This window comes from Cryptomeria japonica, chromosome 9 (assembly GCF_030272615.1).
Source record: "Cryptomeria japonica chromosome 9, Sugi_1.0, whole genome shotgun sequence".
Taxonomy (NCBI): Eukaryota; Viridiplantae; Streptophyta; class Pinopsida; order Cupressales; family Cupressaceae; genus Cryptomeria; species Cryptomeria japonica.
This window is the reverse complement of record NC_081413.1, coordinates 669,663,085-669,679,566: the sequence shown is the minus strand read 5'-3', so window position 1 is coordinate 669,679,566 and position 16,482 is coordinate 669,663,085.

Below are 16,482 nucleotides of genomic sequence, written 5' to 3'. Positions count from 1 at the left end.
GCCAGGTTTTCACTAGAGGGCGAATCATTTTTCTTTACTCTTTTTTTTTGTTTTTTTTTTTCTCACTTTTTCTTGATTTTTTTGATTTTTTTGTATTTTTTCAGGATCATATTTGAAGAAATGCTGATAGAAAATTATGCCCAGTACTTGTGAAGATGCATGCTATTGACAGGATCGGACAAAGGTTCACCTTCTGGAGTAGCAAGCTGATATGCCCCCGAGCCGTAGGCTGCAGTCACTATGAAAGGCCCAACCCAATTAGGTTCAAACTTGCCTTTGATGATGTCAGTAGACTGTGCATTCTTGGGGTTTGCTTTTAAAACCAAATCTCCCACTTCGAAGTGTCGCCCTTTGACTTTCTTATTATAAGAGCGACGGAGATGGTTTTGATATTTTTGCAAATGTGTCAGAGCTGTCTGACGTTTCTCATCTAACATCTCAAGCTGATATAACCGAGAGACTCTGTGCGTCTCATCATCTATCAGATGTTGCAAGGAAACATGCAAGGAAGGAATCTCCACCTCCAAAGGTAAAATGGCTTCCACACCATACACCAAGGAATAAGGTGTTGCGCCAGTAGGTGTGCGGATAGAAGTGCGATAGGCCCATAGTGTTGGATTCAACTGGACATGCCAATCTCGACCAACATCATTGACAACCTTTTTCAGGATCTTGATAATGGTTTTATTTGATGCTTCAGCTTGACCATTTCCCTGTGGATAGTATGGACTGGAGAAACGGTGTTGGATATGGAACTTTTCACAGAGTTCCTTGACATCTTTATTCTTGAAAGGACGACCATTATCTGTGACTATGGCAAGGGGAACCCCATATCTGCATATGATATAATTTAATAGGAATTTTGAAATTTGTACACCAGTGATATAAGTCATGGGGATAGCCTCGATCCATTTTGTAAAATACTCTGTGGCTGTAATGATGAACTTGTGTCCATTTGCAGATGTCGGGTGAATCTTGCCAATAAGATCCAATCCCCATTGAGAAAAGGGCCACGGAGATATGACAGAATGAAGCTCTTGGGCTGGTGCATGAATGTAATTTCCATGGATTTGGCACTTGTAGCACTTCTTAACAAAGTCATGAACATCTTTTTCTAGAGTGGGCCAATAATACCCAGCACGAATCAACTTTTTGGCTAAGCTAAGACCATTGAAATGGCCCCCACATATACCATCGTGAACCTCGTGTAAAGCCGTTTGTGCTTCGTCAGAATCCAAACACCTGAGAAGGGTATGGTCAAAGGAACGACGGTAAAGGGTGTCAGCGATGATGACATATTTGGCGGTCTGTTGGATGAAGGCTCAGCGTTGGTTAGTGGAAAGGTTAGGTGGTAAGGTTTGGGATTTTAAATATTGATATACATCATTGTACCATGGGGAGTTAGGACCAACAAGAACGCACATCACATCTGCTGTCGAAATGTCGAAAGAAGGGACAAGCAATTGTTCGACCAAAAATTCACACTTGTCCATATTATGGGGCATATTTAACATGGAAGCGATTGTGGCCATCACATCTGCCGACTTGTTTTGCATTCTTGGAACTTGACTGAAATGGATAGCCATGAATTTTGTCTTGAAGAAATCTACCATGTTCTTATAGGGAATAAACTTTTCATCTTTTGTTTCGTATTCATCATTGACTTGACGGATGACTAATTGAGAATCTCCATAGACTTGTAAATGTGTGATGTTCCAGTGGACTGCTACTCGGAGCCCTGTGACCAGTGCTTCATACTCTGCAATGTTATTGGTACAATGGAAAGTTATTCTGTAGGACTTGGGAATAGCATCACCTTGAGGTGTAACAAACAATATGCCTGCTCCAGACCTGAACTTGGTATGGGACCCATCAAAGTATAACTTCCATTCATTAGAAGATGCAAGAACAAAGACTGATTCATCTAGAAAATCTGTTAACATGGGATGATCATCGTAAATAGGAGCCTCTGCAAGTTGATCAGCTATGACTTGTCCTTTGATTGCCTTTCGCTCCATATACTCAATATCAAATTCACTAAGGATCATCACCCACTTTGCCAGGCGACCCGTCAAAGCTGCTCTGCTAAGCAAATATTTCAATGGATCAATTTTTGCAACCAGCAATGTTTGGTGATTTAACATATAGTGTCGGAGTTTCTATGTTGCAAATACTACTGCTAAGCATGCCCGTTCAATAGTTGAATAATTCAGCTCATAGCCTACAAGTGTCCAGCTGATATAATAAACAACTCGCTCTTTGCCATTCTCATCTTGTTGGGCCAAGAGAACTCCTAGTGCCGTTTCAGTTGCAGAAATATACAATATAAATGGCTTTCCTTCTATAGGAGGCATTAGGATAGGCGGCGACAACAAATAGTCCTTGAGAGCTTGAAAAGCTGATTGACATTGCTCAGTCCATTTAAAAGCGACTCCTTTATGCAATAGGTGCTGGAATGGATGACATTTGTCTGCCAAGTGAGCTATAAACTGGGAGATTGACTGGAGCTTTCCTTGTAGACTTCTTAATTGCCAAAGATTGGAAGGAGGAGGCATATCCATTATGGCTTTAACCTTGGCAGGGTCAACTTCAATGCCTCTATGAGAAATAATGTATCCTAGTAATTTACCAGTTGTGACACCAAAGACACACTTCTTTGGATTGAGTCTGAGCTTGTAGGTTGCCATGCGGTCAAAGATTGGGCCCAGGATGGCTAAATAACTATCCCTTGTGACAGATTTGCATAACAGGTCATCGACATAGTCCTCCATCAAAGTATGCATGAAATCATGAAAAATTATCGTCATCGCTCTTTGATATGTTGCACCTGCATTTTTAAGACCAAAGGGCATCACATTCCAGCAATAGGTGCCCCAAGCATAGGTGAATGCTGTCTTATGTTGATCTTCAGGAGCAATGCGAATTTGGTTATAGCCGAAGAAACCATCCATCAATGAGAGCATCTCATATCCAGCAGTCATGTCAACTATGATGTCTATGTTTGGCAGTGGAAAATCATCCTTAGGGCATGCTTTATTAAGATCCCTAAAGTCTATACAGATTCTAATGCCCCCAGTTCCCTTGCTAACTGGTACTAAATTTGAAATCTAGTCTGCATAATCGATGGGTCTAATAAAGCCCACATCTAGTAATTTTTTTAGTTCCACTTTGACCAAAAGAGCCACTTGGGGATGCATCTTTCTAAGTTTCTATTTGACAGGCTTGGCATCTGCTTTCAATGGGAAATGATGAAGGACTAATTCTGGATCAAGGCCAGGCATATCTGCATACGACCATGCAAAGCTGATCTTCTTCTCAAGAAAGAAATTGACAAAATCTATCCTTTTCCTGTTTTGATAGGGAAGCAGCAAAATGAATGACCTTGGGGTTGTCAGGTGTACCCAAATTGATTTCCTCGGTCATTTCCACAAGCAATGTTGATTTGTCTTGACTTGGTAGGGGTATGTCCACTCTTCCACCTTTGGGCACCTCAGAGAGGTTTTCACCCGTAGGTACGTCTTTTATTTTTACTTTTGTATGATCAGAGAGTGCCTTACGGTTTTCACTCAAAGACCTATTCTTTCGATTTTTTTCTTTTTCTTTTCTTTTTTCATTTTGATGACTGGAAGAGGGAGTTGACTCCCCAAAATATGCTGTGGAATCTAGATCAATAGCAAATCCTGCCTTATGATCACCTTGTGGTATGCCTTCCTGTAGTCCAAGGAATTCTGCAATTGCTTCGTCATTTTGAAAACAATCCAATGTGAGTGGTTCTTGTTTGTCATATTGGATAAGCTGGGGATAGACGAGGGGCATGTCATCATCATTTTTAAGGAGGGAGATGACTGAAATGGTAAAGATGTGAACATTCGTGGTATCACTATCTAAACTGCTTGCATCTGATTCAGAGCTTGGATCCTAGAATGACTCTATCCAGGCATTTGGACATGTTTTTGGAAGGGAAATTATTTCATGTTTGTCTTCCATAGGCAAACTATCAGGGTTGATGAAAATATTTTCAAGGGCATAGGAGCTAGAAGAAAAAGAACTCCACTCCCATTCATTGGAATCAGTTTCGGGTAGGGTATCCTCAGGTGTTATTTCATCATCAGAGTTACGCCCTTTTCCACACGTGGTCACTTTGGTAGATGAGGATCCAATTCGTAATGGTACAAAACCTAAACCTAAAGTTGGAGGTCGCATCTCGGGTATAACAGGTTCTAGCCTTCCCTTCTTGTCTGGGCCTAAGCCACTGCAGCCATCATATCCTTTCTTGTGCAGCATAGTAAATCCTTTGCCATATAGTTCCACCAGCAATTTGACAGGTGGGGTCTCAGTTGGATCCTTATAAAGCCAATCTATGACATCATCATCTAAAGTTTCTTTGTCAAGTTCACCCCATCTTGTAAATGTAGTGGGAGGCTGATATTGAATAACCACCTTAGGTTCCTTTTGCAACAAATGTGGTTTGCCATATGATTTTGGAGATATTGGTAAATTTCCGATGAGGAATGTTTGATCCATTGAATATTCTCCGCATCCTTGGTCCTGTATCTTCAATTTTCCTTTGACAGCATCTAACAATTCACTAGGATCCACATAACTATCTGATTTGGCTTCTTTATTGACTGGGACTTGCTGCTGCGGAGAATCCTTTAGGGTGGCACAAAATTGAAATGGATTAGGATCTCCTAGAATTGTTATCTCAGTTCCATTGTAAGGATATTTTAAACATTGATGATAGGTGGATGGAACTGCTTTCATTGCATGGATCCATGGACGACCAAGAATCATATTATAAGGGAGAGCGAGGTCTAAGACCTGCAAGAAAGTGTTTTCTGTCACTGGACCGACTCTGATAGGTAATGTAATTATCCCTTTAGATGGGCACTCAGCATCATCATATGCTTTAATTGTTATTCTTCTGGAAGCATCAATGTCTTTTTCTATATAACCAAGGCCAATAACCACTCTCAAGGTACAAATATTAAGACCTGCTCCACCATCTATCAAGACTCGTCGGATTTTGCAATTATGGACAAAGACTTCAAGGTGTAAAGGATCATTATGAGGGAGCTTATCAAGTGAGATATCATTATCAGAAAATGCAACATTTTGAGAAACAGCTAGATGTCCAATTCGGGCTTGAAATTGGTCAACATCAATGTCTGTCGGGACTGTGGACTCCACCAAAGCTTTATCTAGGACTGCACGATGCATGGGGGACATTTTCAACAATTCAAGGATCGATATTTGTGCAGGTGTCTTTCCTAGATGATCCAAGAGATTATATTGACTTGCAGGAGTTGGTTTGGGAGGAACTGCAGGGGCTCCTTTCAAGACTATTTTGGATCGACGAGTGGTGACTGCGCAAGAAGGATCTTGTCCCTTTATTCTTAGGGTGGAAACATATTCATTTGATGCACGAAAACAATTAATGACATTGTTATAACCAGTGTTTGCATAATTCGCTATTTGGGTAGAGTTTGAAGAAGACACTTTACCCTTGTCATGATCAAGCAAAGGAGTTTTGAAAATTGTATGATCAGCATTAGAGGTCGCGTTGGGTGGATCTACCTCAATTACTCCTTGTTCTAATAAGTCTTGAATCATATGTTTCAATTGAAAACATGACGCGGTCTTATGTCCTTTTGATTGATGGTACTCACAATATGCATTATCATTCCACCAATGCGGCTTTACCGCTGGTTCTGCCTTGATATCTGGGAGCTTGATAAATTTCGCTTGTATTAATTGTTTCATTACTGATTCAATAGGCTCTCCCAATGGTGTAAACTGTCTAGGGGGTCCATCCCTTGATCGGAAAGGTTTGCGTTGCTGATTTTGTTGCTGACCTTGTTGTTGATTATATTATTGAGTGCATTGTTGAGCATGTTGTTGGTATTGCAGCTGTTGAGTAACATTGCTCATTGGTGTTTGATTTTGTTCCATAGTTGACATATTAGGAACACTCAATTTCTTAATTGTGAACGGGGGTTGATTTGCATTCACCGCTCTTGCATCAACAACACCATCATTAGTGACATTCTTGTTTTTATACCAAAATCTATTTCAATCCCCTGAATTATTCGTGTTGTCACTGTCTTTATTAAGCTTAATGATTCCCTTGGCTACAAGAGCAGTTTCAATATTCATCCCTTTCTTAATGAGTTTCTCAATAGTACTGGGACTTTTCAATGTTAGTTCATACATCAATTCTGGGACCAAATTTTGGATAAACAGATTCACTTGTTGTTCTTTAGGTATATCTAGTGAAGAACGACTATACAAGCTTCCCCATCATTGCAAGAAAGTCACCAATGGTTCGCCTTGCTTTTGCTTGGTGTTGCATAAATTTGACATGGTCACATCACTGTCGATGTTGAACGCAAAATGAGATATAAACTTTTGAGCCAGCTCCGACCAGGTCTTTATGTTTCCTGGCAGATGTGAATACCAATCCATGGCTTGTCCCGTGAGACTTCATGCAAATAATCGCATTAAATACGTTTCTTCATAACTCACTTCAGTACATGCCGCAAAAAACGCTCGAATGTGATCTTTTGGATTGCCATTCCCTTTATATTTCTCAAAATTAGGTGCATCAAAATGCTTAGGGAATGGAGGCATGTATAAGCTCTTGTCAAATGGATTAGGACATAAATCTTGATCCGTATACAGCTTCTTTGTTCCTTTGGTTTCCAATGCGTCAACTTGTCGTTGCAACTTCTCAAGTTGTTGTGCAATTGTATCAGATTTTGGAAGTCCATCATTAATCACGGTGGGTATTCTTTGTCGATACATCGTATTTTCGATCGGTTGTTGATACTCTAAAATTGCCGTTTTTGGTGTCTCCGACATATAATGTTCTTGGTACACCTCTTGTTGTTGTGGTTGTACCATGCCTTGATACTGACCTTGTTGCTGTGCTTCTTGTAGCCTAGGTTGATATTGCAATTGAGGATGTTGTTGATATTGCACAGGTGCCAATTGCGGTTGTGAAGTATGATAGCTTGTTTGCCTTGGCACATATTGAGGCACATGTTGTTGTTGATGCTGCCGAATTGGGATTTGCTGACTTTGTGCCAATTGTTGTCATCGCGGTGTAAATCCCATCATTTGCAAAAAACTTTGTTTGGATGGTTTTTGTTGTTTCTCCTTAAGATGGGGTATGGCACTTGCATTAACCTGCCGTGTTGTTTGTCCAATCCATTGTGGTGGTTGCAAGTTTGCATTAACTTGTAATGGTGCAAAGGGCGTTGCGACTTGTTGTCGAATGCGATATTGTTGTTGTTGCACATTGTTTGTTTGTACATTTGATTGTACCTTTTGTGTATAACTCAATTGTTGCAACATTTGCTGTTGGGGCAAACCACTATCTGTAGCTCTTTGTGTTGCCATTATCGAAGGGTCTGTCACAATAGTGTTTGGCAAATATATTGAGCTTAACGGGACATAGGAACTTTATTGCACTGTGGAATTGTTTTGAACATTGGTGATATTAGGCATTCTAGTCGTGAAGCTTTCTTGCATCATGGAATTTGATCCAATCTTATGCATGTGAGGAACCACTTCTTGTTGAGGGACAATTGTCAATGTTTGTGTAGCCTTCATTTGATCTTGTGTTACAGGTGTTGTGTTGAATAATGGATTATTTATTGTCTCAAATGGTGACGACTTTTGAGGAATAGTCACTGTCAATGCCTTTGAGGCACGTTTACTCATCAAGGTAGGTTGAATCTCTTGTTGCACATTTTCTTCATTTGAATGCGAAGAGAAACTTAACAGCTCACTGCCTTGTTGCGTTTGCACATTGATTTGCTCACTTGAGGAGGTCACATTACTCATCATGTTAAGATATTTTTGTGGGAACATCTTAAAGACCTTGTTCAAGAATTTATCCATCTTTTTTATTAACTTTGGATCGTGAAGGAACATGTCAACATCATCGGAAGCATAAGAATCTGATGAAGAATCTAGTTGGACATTTGGATTCATTTCTTGTTGAATTCCTTGATCTGAACCAAATCCTTGTGAAAGAGTTTGTTCCTCAAGTAATGTTTGAGTTTGAATGTCATGTTGCAGGTTTGGTTGATTCCAATTGAAAGGTGCATTTTCTCTTGGTGTTGGTGGAACACTCCCATGTCCTGGCTTCATGGGTACAAATACTGGTTCATATAATGGAGGTGGTCCAAGTTGAACCATTCCATATGGTGGTAATGATGTGTTTGATGAACCTTCAATTTGTACTGTTTGGCTAGTTTGAAACTGTGAATTTGCTATGTTGTCCATGGGTTGATACGTTGGTTCACCCATCTTCTTAGATTTTGACCTTGTCTCAACAGGCATGTCACTTATGCAAATGCAATATTTTTTTTTTTTTTGAAAATTTTCAAAGATAATATATGATATGCAACTGAATGCAAACTAAATAGATGAAAATGCAGTCTATGGCAAGAATTCAATCTGTGTTTTTGGTTATTTTTGAAGATTTTGACAAACTTTTGAATGCAAATCTAAAAGAGACCTTTAGGAAATTGAAATGATGTCTAGACCTCAAAGGACAAAAGGACCAAGTGACAAAGGACAAAGTGACAATGTCTCCCCTATATGCTTGGATACTAAGCTAGGTTTGACGAAATGACATTGATGACAAAAGAAAAAAAGGTTGATAAGGTCTAGACTTCTTAACAATGACTTAGGGTTGATCAAAGATTTGGATTACTCAAGTATGACAAAACCTAGCTTTGACACTATATGCAAAGAGACAATTACTATGCAAGTGACCCTAATATGATATGATAATGACCTAAGCTTAATGAAGAGACCTAGGGTATTGCAAATATGAATGTATGACAATGGTATTACTCTAATGCAAGAGGACACATGCAAAATGGATGACCCTTATTGATATGCAAAGGAGTATGACTTAGATGAAACTTAACCTTGACAATGAACTTGCAAAATGCAAACCTAGGATGAACCTAAATCTAAGTGACATGAATGTTGAGACAAGATTTTGAAAAATATTTGACAACCATGTTTGAAGGTGTGTTGAATTTTGTTGGATGAAATCTTCTTGTGCTTAACCTTGTTTTGAATCAATTTGCCTTGTTTTTGAGATGAGATACAATTCAACTTTTGACAAGCAACGAATACAAGATATTTCAACTTAGACTCAAGACAATCATTCTCATTCCCACATTTCTTATGGTAGGCGAGGACATTAGGTACCTGAGAGGTAGACTCATTATGGGATTCAAGGAGAATACATAGATGCTTGACCCCATGGGCTCCCCTCCACGACACTCACTTCTCAGGGTAGCCAAGCATCAGTCCCCATGGAAATCTCCCCATGGCAAACTTAGTATCTCTTCCAAGTATCCGAACTTGTCCTTCTCAAGCAACTAGAAGGATTTTTGGCCTCTAAATACAAGGTGTTTAGTAAGGATTTCTGTTAAGCGTTACTCCTTGATGTCACGCAAGCGTGATTGAGACATTAAGCCCACCAAGATACCAAACAAATGTAGTCGCGCAAGCACGATTTAGACCATGAGGCCCTACTTAGATGTTGATATGAGAAAGAGTTCAAGGGTCATCACTTCCCAAGTAACTACAATTCCAACGTAACCCTTCCTTCAAAGCTTTCGCTCATCAGGTATTTGTTTATAGTGAGTTAGAATGCCAAGGTACTCTAGCTGTACTCACTTTGGGTCGTTCCCTTCTTACGATTGTCACTTGCTTGCAAAAGTAAATGGTCGGGAAGGCAGACCCTCTAAAGGTGACAAACAATCCAAAACATGAGAATGGTATCGAAGGTCTAGATTTCTGATCACCCTAAGAAGGATGAGAGCATACTCTCCTACTCCAATGTCAAACTCGATAAGCAAAGTGAACACATGTTCATTCCATCCTACTTAGCAAACATACTAGGTGCCTAATTAAAAATCACAAACACAAAGTTTGGTTGGAATATAAGGCAACCTGCAAAATCACTAAGTTAGGAGTTTGATTTGTCTGGTCTTTGACTAGCGAACTTGCAAACAATTCATTAGTAGTTTGTGAAATAATTCTTTGTCAAGCGTTTCGCCACAAAGCTACCAACAATGTTAAAGAATCAAGAGAAATGAATCACCATCAAAATTAATCCATAAAAGTTGTGATTCTTTGTCCTCTTAGATTAATCTATGTGAAATTTATCAAATTTACCACCCTAGATTAATTTAGATAAAATTTGCATGAATGCATGATTAATTTGCCATGCTAAATTAATCTAGATGAAGGTTGCATGATTTTCTTTTTTGAAAATTTTGACCATTTACAACAACATAATTAAAAATTTCATAGCTTCCTCAATATTTATCCAAATCACAAACTGTAAAATGATCTGGAAAGGTAAAAATGTGATCTAGTATATCCAGAAATCGTTTATTTTAATTCTACATGAAATTTTTTACGTGATCAATTGATTATGACTGTTTTTTTTTAGAAGAAAAATCTGCAATTTCTCCACAAAAAAATCTGCAACTTCACAAAACATTCAAAAAACTATTAGATCCAAGCATGTTCACGTCGGGTTCACCAATTAATGTAGATAGGAAATGTGGAAATCATCAAAGCATATCAAAACTAATCTAGCTGAATCACGAAAACTAAAATGCAATGATCAATCCTAAACACACTCAATAAAGACATGAAAATAAAACATTCAAAACTAAAAACCAAGCAAACCAAATATAGATCTGAATGTCTCCTTCATGTGGCTCTATTGTCCTTCTTTCTTTTCCAAATAGCCTTTGTTTGTGGATCTCACCTTCAAGTGCATACACATGAGATGAAAGCAAGTAGACAAGATATGGCGCAAGAATACTCGAAGCGTGATTGATTTGACAAAGGATTAGAAATTCGATAATTTGATTAGTTTGATTGAAGAAATTCATCCAATTTATAGAGAAATTGGAGAAAAAGATCAAATTGGCATGATTCCATTCAAATGGAAATTGCAAATCAAAAATGTCAATTATGACAATTTATGATAAATTATGCACTTTCTATGCAAGATTGATTGATTGATAATTCGTGACAAAATTATGACAAATTTCTATGTCAAAATTGATTGATTGTCAATTATGACAAATTATGACAAATTTGCTATGTCATTCCCATGAAATTAGGAGAAAAATAGGAGAGAATTTAAATTAGATGAAATAGAAATTAGGAAATTAGGAATTAGGAAATTTAGAAAATTAGGTAAGTTAATTAATAATTTGTCATTTATTAATTAATTCACAAAAAGAGGAATAAGTTAGCCAATTAAATAAATATTTAATTGTGACAAGAAGACTTAGGATAAATAAATAATTTATTAATCCTAGAGGGAGAAATGACAAACAAGGTTAAATGATTAAATCATGAAACCCTAGAAGATGAATTAGAAAAGCAAGGATGACAATTAGGTCTTGACAAAAGATAATTAATGTAGGGTCGATTTGATCATGATTCTGACTGACAAAGGACCAATGTTGATAAATGATTTGATTGAGATTGGTTGACAAAAATCAATGACAAATTGACCGAATTGACATGATTGAAAAGGACAAGGATCGATGACAAATCGATCGCAATATGACAAGATTGACAAGGACAAAGATCGACCAAAATCATGACTGAAGATTGCTATCGACAAGACCTAATTCGAAAGCAATAAAAAAATGAGGAATGCAGAAGAAGGACTCGATGCTTGCAAATGATAAAGACCAAGTGCGCAACATAGAAGAAATGTTAATGCGATGCAAGAACCCTAAAATAAGGCAATGCACAAATGTTAAAGTATGACTCCGCAAGCGTTGACCATTTTTAGATGTCTACACTAATTATTTAAATATATACATTGATCAAAAGAGTGAAAAGGTGGATTTAAGTTCAAGGAAATCATTTTTAAATATATAAATATTCCTCAAGTTTATTAGGTGTACACAACTCATGGATTATGATATCCATGGCATAAGCAAATTCACATTATAGAGTCCTAAACTATGGTTGAGAAGAGCTTATATATTATTCAAAACACCATCACTAGCTCTAAGTAGAGTCATATGTATCTCAATCAAGTTTTAATTATACTAAATTGATAAAATTATTACTTAGGATAGGAATTGGCTTCACATGCCAAAATGATAAATGCAATTCAGTTACCTGGAACAATGTAACTGAAAGAATAAAAAAGTTGTTTTTCCCATTTTTGACATGGCCTAGGATTTAAATTAATTAATTAAAAAAAAAACAAAAAAACAAAAAAAAAAACAAAAAAAACAAAAAAAACTAGAGAAAGATTTTAGGTGTTACGCCATTCACTATTGTGACCATATCATGCTCCCTATAATGATATAGAGTCGGATTGAGTTTCATAATTTATAGCCTTTAACCAATCTCCGAGGGTTCTCCAAACCCTGTGAGATGTAACTAGGAGCACTAGGCAAATAGAAACAACAAATAGAGAGAAATGCAAAGTAAAATGAAAATTGATGCATTAAGTGAGATGAGTACATGATAGGAGAAGAGTGGAGGTATATAAAGAAAAACTATCCTGCCTACCACCGTACCTAACTTACCACATTGGCTGGCCACCTAGGCACCTAAGCATTATTGCACACCAACACCCCATGTTAAGCATAGCTTAGGCAAGACAAAGAGTGGGTCACGATCACCTAAGCATCTATGGATGATTTCACACCATCACTCCCCTCAAGCATATCTTAGGTGGGGAAAACGAGTGAGTCAATGTCAAAACCTAATCAAGTACCCAAGTTCAATGCACTTTATAAAGTAGAGAAAACATTGCTAAGAAAAACTCCCCACTAAACAAGGGAAAATAAGCTCTCTAATGTATGAGAAGTATAAAACCCCATACAAGGAAAAAATCCTTCACATATGAAAGAAGAAGGAGAGAGACCATGCAATACCCCTTAATGTGAAATCTCTCAGTGATGGTAGATTCCATACAATGAATGTCAAAGATGATCAAAGCCTGCGAAACAACATTCCTCCTCTCAGGAAGAAATAGTGGTATAGAACTTGTATATGAAACTTATATTCCTATTCTTAAAAGGAATATGCAAAAGGAAAATTCAAGATGAAGGAAGCCTCTGAACTTTCCTCAAGTGTCTCCATGTTGTTGTCCAATGGTATCATAGTCAAATTAATTATTCTAGGTCATAATGGTGAAGATGGAAATCTAGAATATGATGAAGACAATGTAGATTATAGCTCAAAGACAATGAGGGCCCCTCCAAATACTACTTAAATATATCCACACCAATGTCACATGGTGACAAAGGATGATGTAGAGATGAAACAAGAGGGTCTAAAGATGTGACCATAACATTGAAAGAAGATGATGAAAATCCATATGAGTTTTCAGTAAAAAGGATATGCATCTAATTAATGGTGTCCTCCAAGTCTACAATGTGAGACTCTACAAACAAAAATATGCCTTGTATGTTAGAAATGTGTCCAATGAGCTATCTATAGAAGAAGATGAAAATCTTGTGACAACAAACCACTCTAAGCTATAGAGAAGAAATAGGAGATGGAGGAGTATCCTCAACTACAAATGATTCTAGTGATGTTGGTTTAGAAGAACTAGACAAACATATGCCATTTGTAATGCAAATTTGTTGCAAGTGATGAAGTTCATAAAGAAGTTTTGAATCATCCAAGTTGTCTTTGTAAGCTACAATCATTCATTGTATGATTTCTTCCCATAGTAATCACATTTAAATTTTCATATATTAGGAGACATGATTACAACCACAAAACTAGCCTCTTGATTTTCAATTAGAGATGCCCTTACAATTTTGAACTTTATAATTACAAAAATATTTTTTTAAAAATTGCAAAATTACACAGAATTATGTTTGCAAGTTGAAAGGGGAATGATAAAGGAGAAATGGCATTAGGAAATTCAACATTTCAGAGTGTTCCTCTTGGATAAAATTATGGTCCTCCAAATGTCAAGGTAAATGCATACAAAGAAAAGAAAATTCAATGCATACAAAGTCAAGCAAAATCAAGAATGAATTTTTGCCTAATGACTCCCAAGGCAACTATGTTAATTCCCAAAGGTCAATTATAGTGAATTACTGGAAAATCCAAATTTGGATTAGTGGACCCAAAACACCAAGCTTTGCCCCAATCTAGTTCAACCAAGAGATTTCGCCCAATTTGAACTGTCAATTTTACCAATCAATACAAATCCAAAAACCTTAAACTGCGAGAAAAGTACTTTGCCTTGCATTTACCTAGGTATTCCTATTGATAGAGGTTTGAGGAGCTCAAATCTATGGGATCCTTTGAAGATCAAAATGGAACATAACGTTAATTCATGGAAAGGTAAGTGGCATTCATGGGTTGATAGATTGATAATGTTTCAAGCAGTAATTTCAGCCCTTCCTATTTATCTTATGTCATTCTTAGCACTCACTGTAGGGATGAACTCTTTTATCATTCAAAAAATGAGAAACTTCTTTTGGCAGAACACAGAGGAAAAGCATAGAATTGCATTAATTGCATGGGATAAAATCTGTAAGCCTAAGTCTTTAAGAGGGCTAGGAATTCACAATTAGCAGATCCAAAATCAGGCTTTGGGGGCCAAACTAGTTTGGAAAATGTTAAAGGATCCCAAAGAAAGATGGGTAAGATTGATGCAAACCAAATATATTGCAAATGGAGAGCCTCTAAACTTCTTGAGAGTTAGTAATCGTCCAAAAGGATCTAGAATATGGAATTTAATACTAAGGTGCATGAACTTAGTAGCGGATTATGTCTCTTGGGATGTCCATGATGGGTCGTCATGCTTATTCTGGGAAGACTCTCGGGGGGATATCCAAGCCTAGATAGCCTAATTTTGTCCAGACCACAAGAGATTGGCTAAGACAAAATTGAGGAATTTATGTTAAGGATTATGTAGACATTTCAAGGGAGAATTCATTATTTGGATGGTTCTGGAAGAAATTGGAAGGTCTCCCCCTCCCTTCCAATGAATTAGATCAGCTTTTTGAGAAAATAAAAGATAGGTAGCTGGTTATCAGAGATGGAGAAGACTCTCTTATATGGACCCCTTCAAATTTTGGTCAATCCAATACTAAGGAAGGATATAATATTTTTTCCAACCAAGTTGCCCCCAATGATCTAGGAATTTCCCAAAATTTCTTCTAGAGCAGTATTGTCATTCCTAAAGCTAGTATTTTTGCATGGTTAGCAACAAAAAGAAAATCCTCATAGTGGAGAAATTTAGGATGATGGGTTTTGAGGGTATGGATCTAAATACATACTATGCAAAGCCCAAGAGGAAATAACGAATCATCTTCTTCTAAATTGCCCCTTTTTTAGCTAGGTGTTGGAGATGGATGTGTGCTAAACTTGGAATTGAATTGTGACTCTACCAAATGATAGTCTCACTTTTTCAAGGGTGTCTAATAAGACCTAAAGATAGTATTCTAAGTTCTCTATGGGAAACCTCTCCTTCTTGTCTTATATGGGAGATTTGGAAAGAGCGAAATAGGAGACTCTTTGACAACAAAGCGAGGAAGATAAAATCAGTTTGTTCCTCTTTTGAAGCTTCAATTGTTGAGAATATTAATTGCAAACTAGCTCTCAATCCTAATTTAAAGAAAGAATTCATTGTCTGGGATGGTAGAGTTAGGTTTAGATGGAATGGCATAAAAATCCCTCCATTTATACGAAAAAGAACCTTGATAGAGAAAGTGCAGTTTGGGTCCCTCCTAGGGTTGGTTGACTAAAACTAAATTTTGACGGGGCTTCCAAATGTAACCCAAGTGCTTTTGGAATTAGATGTATCGTCAGAGATCATAAAGGAGTAATCACATGTAAATTGGTTATTTATATCCCTCCAAATACTAACAACATTGCAAAATTTAAAGTTCTCTTGCTGGGTCTCATGGAATGCTCCAGAAGAGGAATTAAGAGCTTAGAAGTTGAAGGGGACTCTGCAATTTCTATCAATGCATTAAGATCAACAAATTCCCCTAATTGGAGATTGCAAGCACTGCTCGAAAAAATCTTAACATCTTTGTCTATGTTTTATATTTTTTCTTGTGAACATATCTAGAGTGAAGCCAATACAGATGCAGATGCACTCTCTAAAGCAATGTCAAAAGGGATTGATATCAGTCGGTGGGCTAAAGGTTTATATGTTTAAGGGATCCAATGATTCAAATAGAGAGCCATACTAGTTTTTTGGTTTATAACCATAAAGGAAACATTACTCAATTGCCAGTGGAATGTTGCATGCTCTATTCTCCTCACAAGCGGTCCTATTGTCAATTTTGAATTTTTTAACGATGGATGCAGATGCTCTCTAAGGCGGAGTCGATTGGGACTAATCTTAGATGGTGGGTCGAAGATTTATATGCTTATGGATTCAATGATTCAAACAGAGAGTCATACTACCATCATGGCAGT